The 11479-nt window shown below is 49.7% G+C and overlaps 1 protein-coding gene across 1 annotated transcript in view; it reads left to right on the top strand.

Annotated features, from left to right (window-relative positions):
• Positions 1 to 11251, top strand: part of C3H8orf74 (chromosome 3 C8orf74 homolog) — an 85155-nt gene extending 73904 nt beyond the window's left edge. The window contains exon 5 of the mRNA XM_030195562.1: positions 11189 to 11251. The gene's annotated coding sequence lies outside the window, so the exon portion shown is untranslated. The remainder of the gene's footprint in view (positions 1 to 11188) is intronic.
• Positions 11252 to 11479: the final 228 nt, after the last annotated feature.

The raw sequence follows: 11479 nt of genomic DNA on the forward strand, positions 1-11479 counted from the left end.
CCACATGATATGCAGACTGAACACATACATGAATATTCACAGTCACTGCCCACCTCAACTCATATGTAGAGCTACACTCGTCTGAACTATGTTGTGGTCAGTGCTATTCCAAGTACTAGGTCAAAGTACTTAAGTAAAAGTAAAAATAAATGTATATTTTAATACTTAAGTAAAAGTACAGTCAAAAACACATTAAAAATTTACTTAAGTGAAAGTAAAAAAGTTATTTCCTAATATAATTTTTGAGTAAAAAGTAAAAGTACCACAACTGCAATGAATGCAGCTATTGTTTGTTTTTATACCAACAACTTTATTGCTCTACAGTTCAATCCACTTTGCTTTCAGTAAAACTAAATTTTTGAAAATGACTGTCACTCATGCAAGTGCACTTGTGAATCATCCAACACAGCTAAAAAGGTGTTTAACAACTGCACTAGCAGAAAGTACATTATTCAGTCTGATATAAAGTTCCTTCAAATCAGGCCAGGTTGCAATATGACTGATGTCTTCTCACTGGGTCTGCAGATTTTGATCGAGGGAATCTCTGAAACATTTACTTCCATATAGAAAAGAATACTTTATCATCATTATTGTCATTATCATGTACATTAGAAGTAGTACTAATTCATCACTTGCATCTTCATCTTTATCTTTATCATCGTCATGCTGTCCAATTACAAAAGAAAGCTTTCACAAAGTTGGAATCATTGTCTGTTGTTGTTGTTCTAACAATTTTTTGTCTGATGGCAAACTCTGTTTGAATATCTTCGAGAACTGATGCAGGAAAGTCAAATATGTGGGAACCCTTCAGCCTTAAGGCCAGACAAAAAAATATCTTAAAGACTATCAATCAAGTGGACAATCACCCCGATGTAAAATTTTCAATGGGATGACCAGCAGTCTGTTGTGATAGAGACATATGTCTGTTCACCAAGAATTGCAGCCAGCTTCAGCTTCATCTCCGCTTCAAAAGTGACCCAACTCATCACTGTTCTGTATGGCTGGAAACCAGTAACCAGTTCAACAAACACAGGCAACTCCACTGTTCTTATGGGCTATATTCACTGAACAGCAAAATTTAAGATGAGATGATTGAATCATCTCATCTTAAATTTTGCTATTCCAGTGGTGTGCTGGAGCAGGCTCTCACAGGCTCTCGAGAGCTGTTTGTTAAGTTTTTAAGAATTTTGGGAGCCAGTTCTCCATGGCTACTTTAACAAATGGATCCCAAAATGTGGGCTTGGGCCCCTCCTGAATTCTCTTTTACTTTGCTGGCGAGAGAGAGCCCCCTGTTAACAATTTACCAGCACACCCCTGGATGATTCACAGTTTGCAATGGCAAAATCCTGTTCCCAGTTTTGCTGTTTCATTTGGTTTACTGAGGAGCCATCATTTACATCTCGCTTCCACTTTTACCTTTAACTGCAAGCATTGGGTGTAACTGAGTAAAAGTAGTACAAATTGGTAAAATAATTACTTTAGTAAAAGTAAAAATAGCAAATGTTATCCTGTACTTCTTTACAAGTAAAAGTAACAAAACTTTTGAAGTACAGTAACTAATTACATTTACTTAGTTACTATAAAACACTGGTTGTCCGTTGCACACAGGAGACAGAGAATGCCCCTAGAAGAGGTGGTTAATGACCCCCATTTTGATTCCACAAACTGAGGCAAAGGAAGAATATCACGGCTCACCAGCACACCAGATCCATCATAGAAAGAACCATTGTCAACTGAAAAAAATATTTTGTTGTCTGGATTGATCTAGGTAGGGAGACAACTCCTGTATAGTTCACAGAAGGTCTGAAAAATATGTCTAGCATGCTGCACAATTTAGCACTAAGACTGAGACTGCTGGTGTCAGAGGGAGAATTACTGACAGCCTGGACTAGTGCTGTCCAATTCATGATTCAAATCGATTCGTTGATTTGTTTTGGAAAAAAATCTTGAGTCCTGATTCGGGATTTCCCCATCTCCCTCCCTTCCGCTGTCACCCAAGCTGCTACTTCCCTCCCTCCCAGCTGAATATCAGCCAGGACCTATATAACTTTAAAATCCTCTGATCTCCCCCACAAACCAGGAGACCCTTTCCAATCCCCCTTCTACCCCAAAATGACCCCCCTCAACATCAATCTTCCCAACCCCCCTGGGCCCGCTATCACCATAGGCCCTCCCCGGGCCTGCCTGGTATCCCTGGTGGTCTAGTGAGGGCAATGGAGGTAGGAGCAAAGTACTTCCATATCATCATGCTGATCAATCCATAGACTGGTGGGTTGTGTCCATCTACCAGCAGGTGGAGATAGAGAGCAAACTTTTGCCTCCCTATATGTGGTCATGTGCTGCCGGAAACTCCTCAGTATGTTCTCTATCTCAGCAGGTGGTGGTCACACACAGCAGCAGCTCTGGCTAGGCCTCCAAGCCTAATTTTTAGGTTTTGTTGAGTGCCTGGGGTTGAGGGCTCTTCTTGAGCAAGTGCAAACCTGGTGGCGCCAGGTCCCTCCTTTTCTCCCCCCTCCCGCTGGCTCCGTTAAAAAAAACAAAAAAAAAATTTTGAACGTCCTTAAAGGCGTTTATTTCGACGTTTATTTAAACGTTTATTGCAGCTACTCACTGGGACACCAGGTCGTTACAGCTCGGAGCGGAAAGCAGGTAATTTTTACCTTTTTATAGCGGCAGGGGGTTCCCCGATTGATCTCCACGTGGCCTATGGCGTCGGAGGGCGAGGGCGCAAAGAGTCGCTCCCCGGATCGCTTGTGCGCTTCTAGAGGGGATGCGGGGGTCTTAAAGTCTGATTCGCCCTTGTTGGGTGACAGTTTCGTGACCGATGAGTGTCCCGGTCCTTCCTCCGGTGTGGCGGTTTTTCCCGCCATAAACGCCCATCCCCCGCTGCTCGCCTCCGCCATCTTGGCCGGCCACGCGGCTCGGACGGCTTCTTCTTGGGCCGCCCTTGAGGTGGGAGACGTTAATGCCATGAACGCCCTTAATTTGGGCGACGGCACAAAAGCGGCTAAACTTAAGCGCCGTTCTTCCCGTGCGGCTCCTTCGCGGAGTGTCGCGCCGGACGCCATTTTGGATGCGCAGCATGTCTCTCCCCCGCTCTTGCGAGCGCCGGTTGAGAGTGCGTCTAGGGCTTGTAGCCCAGGCTGCGGAAGTGCACAGTCTGGGGGGTTTCTCCCCCGAGTTTGTTTTGCTGCTGCATCAGGCCTTCCTTATGCAAAACGCTGCCCCTGCTCCCTCGTCTGGTAAAGAGGTTGAGGCCCCCGGAGGTAAACGCCCTCGGGTTGATTCCCAGGCCTTGGAGGACTTTGTCTCCTCCGATGTAGATGAGGGCAGCGTTTCTGAGTTCTCCCAACGGTCCTTTGCGGATTCCTTGGATGAGACGGATCCCCGCTCGGATGGAGCGGATGACCCCTCTGCAGTGCGGCTCTTTAGCTCAGAGGATTTGCCCAACCTGTTAGTGCAGGCCATGGGCATTTTGAAGATTTCCTCTCCGGAGGACGTCTCTCCCTCAGCCCCTGTTGATTCTGCCATTATGCTGGGGACGAAGCGCCCGCCTAGAACTTTCCACGTGCATGATGCTATGCACACCTTAATTTCGGCTCAGTGGGATGTCCCAGAAGCGAGCCTTAAAGTGGCTAGGGCTATGTCCCGCCTCTATCCTTTGCCTGAAAGTGAACGTGAGGCCTATCTGTGGCCTACTGTGGATTCTTTAATCACTGCGGTGACTAAGAAAACGGCGTTGCCGGTGGAAGGTGGCACGGCCCTAAAGGACGCCCAAGACAGAAGATTGGAGGCGGCCTTAAGGTCGTCCTTTGAGGCGGCTGCTTTAAGTTTGCAGGCCTCAGTTTGCGGCTCCTATGTGGCCAGGGCGTGCCTGACTATGGTGCAGCGGGCTTCCCCCTCGGATCATTCCTTGAGGGCTGATTGGCCGGCCCTGGAATCGGGCTTAGCCTATTTGGCAGACTTGCTGTATGATGTCTTGACAGCCTCAGCTAAAGGCATGGCTCAGACAATCTCTGCGCGGCGGTGGCTTTGGCTGAAGCATTGGTCTGCTGACCACGCCTCTAAATCCCGCCTGGCTAAATTGCCTTTTAAAGGCAAGCTGCTCTTTGGGGTCGAGCTGGACAAAATTGTGACCGATCTCGGCACGTCTAAGGGCAAGAAGTTACCAGAGGTCAGGGCTCGGGCTAGTACTCGCCCCGGTACCTCCAGAGGACGGTTTCAGGAAGCCCGTCGGTACCGCCCGGGCAGGTCGGGCTCTTCTGCCTCCTCTTCCTTCAAGAGGAACTTCTCCCCCAAGCAGCATTCCTTTCGCAGAGACCGCCGTCCCGGAGGTGCTCCCTCCGGTCCTCCCCCAGGGTCTCGTACCCAATGACGGGGCCTTGGTCCACCCCCCAGTGCAGATTGGAGGACGGCTGTCCTCGTTTCTGGGCGAGTGGACCACAATAACTTCAGACGCTTGGGTGCTGGAAGTCATCAGAGACGGCTACAAGCTAGAGTTCTGCCGACCCTTAAGAGACGGGTTTGTACTCTCTCCCTGCAAGTCTCCGGTCAAAGCTGTGGCAGTGCAGCAGACCTTGGACAATCTGATCCGCCTGGGTGCGGTCGTTCCGGTGCCAGAAAATCAGCTTGGCAAGGGACGTTACTCCATTTACTTTGTGGTACCAAAGAAAGGAGGTTCTGTACGGCCTATCCTCGACCTCAAAGGGGTCAATCGGGCCTTGAAAGTTCGGCGCTTTCGCATGGAGACTCTCCGCTCTGTTATAGCGGCAGTGAAGGCAGGGGAGTACCTGGCATCCTTGGACATCAAGGAAGCGTACTTGCATATTCCCATCTGGCCTCCTCATCAACGCTTTCTGCGTTTTGCAGTACTGGGCCGACACTTCCAGTTCAGAGCCCTCCCGTTCGGGTTGGCTACTGCTCCGCGGACCTTCTCCAAAGTAATGGTGGTCATCGCGGCCTTCCTGAGGAAGGAAGGAGTACAAGTCCATCCTTATCTGGACGACTGGTTGATCCGAGCCCCCTCTTATGCAGAGTGCGGCAAAGCTGTGAACTGGGTGGTTGCTCTTTTGAGCTTCCTGGGGTGGATCATCAACTGGGAGAAAAGCCAGCTGCGCCCAACTCAGTCCCTGGAGTATCTGGGAGTTCGATTCGACACCCAAGTGGGCAGAGTGTTCCTGCCAGACAATCGGATTGTCAAGCTTCAGGCTCAGGTGGACCAGTTCCTAGTAGCCTCTCCTCTTCGGGCTTGGGACTATGTGCAGCTGTTGGGCTCTATGACGGCCACGATGGAAGTAGTGCCCTGGGCCAGGGCTCATATGAGACCACTACAACACTCTCTGCTGCAGCGTTGGATTCCGATGTCGGAGGATTATGCTGTGCGCCTTCCCTTGGACCCAGCAGTGCGCAAGGCGCTGAGCTGGTGGACGCAGACAGACAAGTTGTCTGCAGGAATGCCTCTGGTGACCCCGGAGTGGATTGTCGTCACGACGGACGCCTCTTTGTCGGGCTGGGGAGCCCACTGCTTGGGAAGGACAGCGCAGGGGCTCTGGTCTCCTGCAGAGGCAAAGTGGTCTATCAACCTCCTGGAACTCAGAGCCATTCGGTTGGCTCTTTTGGAGTTCATCCCGGTACTGGCGTTGAAGCCAGTACGGGTCCTGTCGGACAGTGCCATGGCTGTGGCCTATGTCAACCGCCAGGGAGGTACCAAGAGCGCCCTTCTAGCCAAGGAGGCCATGAATCTATGCCAGTGGGCGGAAGCGAACCTGGAACAGCTGTCAGCGGCCCACATTGCCGGAGTCATGAATGTCAAGGCGGACTTTCTCAGTCGCCATACCTTGGAGCCCGGAGAGTGGCAGCTATCTGCTCAGGCGTTCTTGGGCATCACGAAGCGCTGGGGCCAGCCAAGCCTAGATCTGATGGCGTCATCGGCCAATTGCCAAGTGCCGCGCTTTTTCAGCAGAGGACGGGACCCTCGATCCCTGGGAGTAGATGCTCTTCTCCAACAGTGGCCGACACAAGAGCTCCTCTATGTGTTCCCGCCCTGGCCCATGTTGGGCAGGGTGCTAGACCGGGTGGCAAAGCATCCGGGCTGGGTAATCCTGGTGGGTCCGGATTGGCCCAGACGTCCCTGGTATGCGGACTTGATCAGGCTCTCAGTCGACGATCCTCTGCGGCTGCCAGTGGAGCAGGGTCTGTTACATCAGGGTCCCGTGGTGATGGAGGATCCCTCCCCCTTTGGTCTTACGGCCTGGCTATTGAGCGGCAGCGTCTGAGGAAGAAGGGCTTCTCAGACAAGGTCATCGCCACTATGCTGAGAGCGAGGAAGCGCTCTACTTCTACTGCTTACGCCAGGGTTTGGCGTACCTTTGCAGCGTGGTGTGAAGCAGGCTCATGTTCTCCATTCACTGCTCCAATTTCTTCAGTGTTGGCATTCCTGCAAGAAGGTCTGGAGAAAGGCCTGTCGCTCAGTTCCCTTAAAGTCCAAGTAGCGGCCCTGGCTTGCTTCAGGGGCCGCCTGAAGGGTGCTTCCCTGGCTTCGCAGCCAGATGTGGTGCGTTTTCTCAAGGGAGTTAATCACCTGCGCCCTCCTCTGCACTCGGTGGTGCCTGCGTGGAATCTCAACCTGGTGCTAAGAGCATTACAGAAGCCGCCTTTTGAACCCTTGTCAAGGGCATCTCTGAAAGACCTGACGTTGAAAGCAGTCTTTTTGGTGGCTATCACTTCAGCCAGAAGAGTTTCCGAGCTCCAGGCACTCTCATGTCGAGAGCCTTTTCTGCAGTTCACTGAGGCAGGAGTGACTATTCGCACAGTGCCTTCCTTCCTGCCCAAGATTGTTTCTCGCTTCCATGTGAATCAGCAGCTCTGTCTCCCTTCCTTTCGTAGGGAGGACTACCCAGAGTTATACTCTGCTCTTAAATATCTGGATGTGAGACGAGTCATCATCAGATATTTGGAAGTGACCAATGATTTCCGGAAGTCGGATCATCTGTTTGTCCTGTTTGCAGGTCCTCGTAAGGGTCTGCAGGCTGCTAAGCCTACAGTGGCAAGATGGGTCAAGGAAGCCATTGCAGCAGCTTATGTGGCCGCGGGGAAGGTGCCGCCTATCCAGCTGAAGGCTCACTTCACTAGTGCTCAGGCGGCCTCGATGGCAGAGGCCGGCTCCGTCTCCTTGGAAGAGATATGCAAGGCGGCAACTTGGGCATCGGCCCATACATTCTCCAAGCATTACCGCTTGACTGTGGCGGCACGGGCGGAGGCCCGGTTTGGAGCTTCAGTGTTGAGGTCAGGGATTTCAATGTCCCGCCCTGGGTGAGTACTGCTTCGGTACATCCCACCAGTCTATGGATTGATCAGCATGATGATATGGAAGGTAAAATTATGTATCATACCTGATAATTTTCTTTCCATTAATCATAGCTGATCAATCCATAGTCCCTCCCAGATATCTGTATTGTTTATATTCTGGTTGCATTTCAGGTTCAAGTTTAGTCTTCAGTTCCTGTTCAGGAGGACTTCGTGTTCAAGTTTTTCAATGGATTCTTCAAGAGTTGAGACGAATTTGTGTTACAGTGAGCTGCTGCATTCCTCTCCCCTCCGTTTTACGGGGCTGGATTGAGACTTAAATTCTGCCGGCACTCCCTCCCGCTTCGTGCGGCTGTAGGGCAGCTTTGTACCCTTCCCGCTTCGGCGGTGTTAGGGTCAGTCAGCTCCTCCCGCGGTTGCGGTTGCAGGATAAGCCAGATCCCCCCGCATCGGCGGGTGTGGTGTCCCTCCCCCGCTCCGCGGGGATGAGCTGGACGGATTCCCCTCCCCCACTTGTGTGGGGATGAGCTGGGTTAATTCCCCTCCCCCGTTTCGGCGGTGGTGAGCTGGGCAGAGTGTCCCTTTGTGGGTGTAATTCTCTAAGTGCTGAGTCCTGCGGATGGAGCTTTGATATCGACATACTGAGGAGTTTCCGGCAGCACATGACCACATATAGGGAGGCAAAAGTTTGCTCTCTATCTCCACCTGCTGGTAGATGGACACAACCCACCAGTCTATGGATTGATCAGCTATGATTAATGGAAAGAAAATTATCAGGTATGATACATAATTTTACCTTGCTCCTACCCTCAGTGGCAGCTTCCAGAAAATGGCTGCCATGACCTCTTGCAGCAGCCAATTTCTGGAAGCCGCTGTTAGGAGCAGGAGCAAATGGGCTTCGGACAGGGTATATGGTGATGGTGGGCTGGGGCGGAGGGGGATTGGAAGGGCACTGCTGATTTGGGTGGTGAGGGGGATCAGAAGGGGCCTGCTGGTTTGGTGGGGGGAGGAATTTTTAAGTTATGCGGGTGCCAGCCCAATATTCAAAGCCAACACCCACATAGCTAAGTGGTTGAATTTAGGAGAACTTTTGAGAAGTCCTAATTTCAGATGCTTAGCTATGTGGGTCCTGGACATGAATATTGCCAGCACCCGCATAACTGCCAGCTCCTCCCCAACATCGCTCCCTGTTTGGGGGGCTGGTCAGAGCCAATATTCAGCAGCACTGCCCAGTTAAATGCCGCTTAATATCAGCAGTTGGGTGACCCCAGGCGAATTAATTTTTTTCAGTGGTTGGATTTAATAGACTTATTTCTGGATTTACCTGGAATGATTTTGAAATACAAGGGAGTCAATATTCAAAACAATTTAACTAGCCAAAAATGGCTCTTGGCCTGTTAAATCACATGTTTAAGGGCTCTCTGCTAATTTTCAGTGACACTTAACCAGTTATCACTTCTGAAGATTAGCATTTAGCACCTAAGTGAAAACTGGCAATTTTGGGGGCATTCCAGGGGCAGAGTAAGCATTTTGGCAGATTAATTGCTGATAATTCAGAACTTAACCGGCCAGGTGTACTGCACAAATAGGACGAACTTTAATGCGGTCCCATCTTTATATGATAACCCATAGCCGGTTAAATGCTGAATATCACACTTAACTAGCTATGCATTAGTTAGCTCCACAAAGCTAGATATCAGTGCTGAAGCCTGGACAGGGCCAGGCGCTGAATATCCGGGAATAATGCCAATGGTGGTCAACAAAATGTTGAGTGCCGTCAGCTGAATATCGACCCCAAGATTTCTTGTGGTTGGTAGTAGTCTTCAATATTCATTACAGGTAAATATTAAAAACTTTCTTAAGGAAATGCTTTAGAGTGTAAGTCATTTGGAACTGATATTAAGTTACATGGTGGCTCATATTCAAAGCACAGACTTACAAAGTTCCATAGGTTACAAGAGGGCTCGTTTTCAAAAGAGAAAAATGTTTAAAAAGTGGCATTAATCAGCATTTGGCTGTTTTACTTGCCAAAATGTTCAAATCGCTATTTTTGAAACCCATTTTTTAAACATTTTGGAATGCAGTTCGCCGGCAGTGCATTCAAATCACAAGGGGTGTGCTGGGGGCAGGACTTGGATGTTTTTTGGCCATAATGGAACAAAACAAAAATGTCCTGTGCTACAATCGGGCGTATCTGGACTCCGGCGGTAGGGGGGGCCAGAGCCAGAGGGAGGGGGCACATTTTAGCCCCCCCCCCCGCCGCCGCCGAGCCCCCACCGCCGAGCCCCCACCGCCACCAATGACTCTCTCCACCCCCCCTCCCGCCGCCAACCCTCCCCCGCTGCCGTTCTTACTTTTGCTGGCGGGGGACCCCAACCCCCGCCAGCCGAGGTCTGCTTCCACCTGCCGCTGCCGTAAAAACTTCTTCTTCAGCCGGCGGGGGACCCCAAACCCCCGCCAGCCGCCCCGGGTGTTTAAAATTCATCTTCGGCCTCCGTGGCCGTGCTGCTGTGATAGGCGCTGTTGAAATCCACTTCGGAGTCTGACGTCGTTGTACGTTGTACGTGCTGCGACGTCAGACTCCGAAGTGGATTTCAACAGCGCCTATCACAGCAGCACGGCCACGGAGGCCAAAGATGAATTTTAAACACCGCGGGGCGGCTGGCGGGGGTTTGGGGTCCCCCGCCGGCTGAAGAAGAAGTTTTTACGGCAGCGGCAGGTGGAAGCAGACCTCGGCTGGCGGGGGTTGGGGTCCCCCGCCAGCAAAAGTAAGAACGGCAGCGGGGGAGGGTTGATGGCGGTAGGGGGGTCCAGGGCAAAATCTGCGGGGGCCCAGGCCCCTGAGGCCCCACGCAGATACGCCCCTGGCTACAATTTAAACGTTTTGGTCTAGTCCTGTGTTTTTTCATGACTAAGTCAGAAAAAAGTGCACTAAATTATTAGATGACCATTGGAGAGATTAAGGCATTACCCCCTTTACTCTCCCAGTGTTCACTGATCCCTGCCCACCCCAAAAGATGAGACAGAAATAGTACTATACTAGCCTCTATGATAGCCTCAGATGTTATAGCCAGTCCTATTAGAGCAGCAAGCAGGTCCCTGGAATAGCCTAGTAGTCAGTATAGTGCACTGTAGAGAAGGGGGAACCCAGACCCATAATCCACTCTAACTGTTACACTTGGGGTAGAAAGTGTGAGCCCCCCCACCAAAAAAAACCCCACCAAAAACCTACTGTAACCAAATATAGATGACACCTACAGCCTTATGGGCTATTATGGTGTAGTTGGGTACAGTAGATGTTTGGGGGGGGCTCAGTGTACAATATAAGGGGGTGGCAGTGAGATGTGTACCCAGGAGCTTTTAGGTGAAGTCCATTTCAGTGCCCTCTAGGGTGCCCTACTGCTCTGCTGGGATGTCTGTGAGTTCTGTGTACTAAGAATGCTGGCTCATCCTACATCCCAATGGCTTGATTTTGTGCATTTTTCACTTGGACTTTTTTTTTCCAGAAATGGTCCAAAAAGATACATACTGAGTACAGCAACATCTAGAAGAAGGCCATTTTCAAAACAAAAAGACGTTTTTCACTTTTGAAAATTGTTATATTCGCCACATGAATTGTAGACATTTTGAGCAAAACGTCCAAAGTCAGATTTAAATGTCATATCGAACATGCCCCTCCACGTAAATTTGTAAGTCTACGTGCTTTGAAAATATGCCTCATAGTCTTATTGTCTGCTAAGATGGTATATGTGTTCAATACGTTTTTATTTGCATGAGTACATTTTTATAGTTATCTTTTTGTATGATAAACCTGGTTTTAATTTATGTTGTTATAATATATTTCATTTTCTCAAAATGTATTTTATGTCCTTGATATTTTTAGATAGGCTGCATCAGGGATCAGAAGACAATTTAGACGAAACCGTAGCCATTTTAGGCTATTTTTATCAACTAACACCAATTGCTGCTGTTCTACTAATAAATGTGTAAAGTTTTACACTGTTTTGTGTTGGTGATTTGCTCCTGTTTCTAGTGCTTTGACTGTTGCATACCCTAGCCTTTCTTGGTTGTTTGTGTGGAAAGAACATGCAGTTCTTTTTGCTCTATGCTATATTTTGTAGTCCCTTCTTAGCAAACTGTTGTCAACACACTACCAAAATCAAATTACTCTTAC

The sequence above is a fragment of the Microcaecilia unicolor genome, chromosome 3, assembly GCF_901765095.1.
Source record: "Microcaecilia unicolor chromosome 3, aMicUni1.1, whole genome shotgun sequence".
NCBI classification, from domain to species: Eukaryota; Metazoa; Chordata; class Amphibia; order Gymnophiona; family Siphonopidae; genus Microcaecilia; species Microcaecilia unicolor.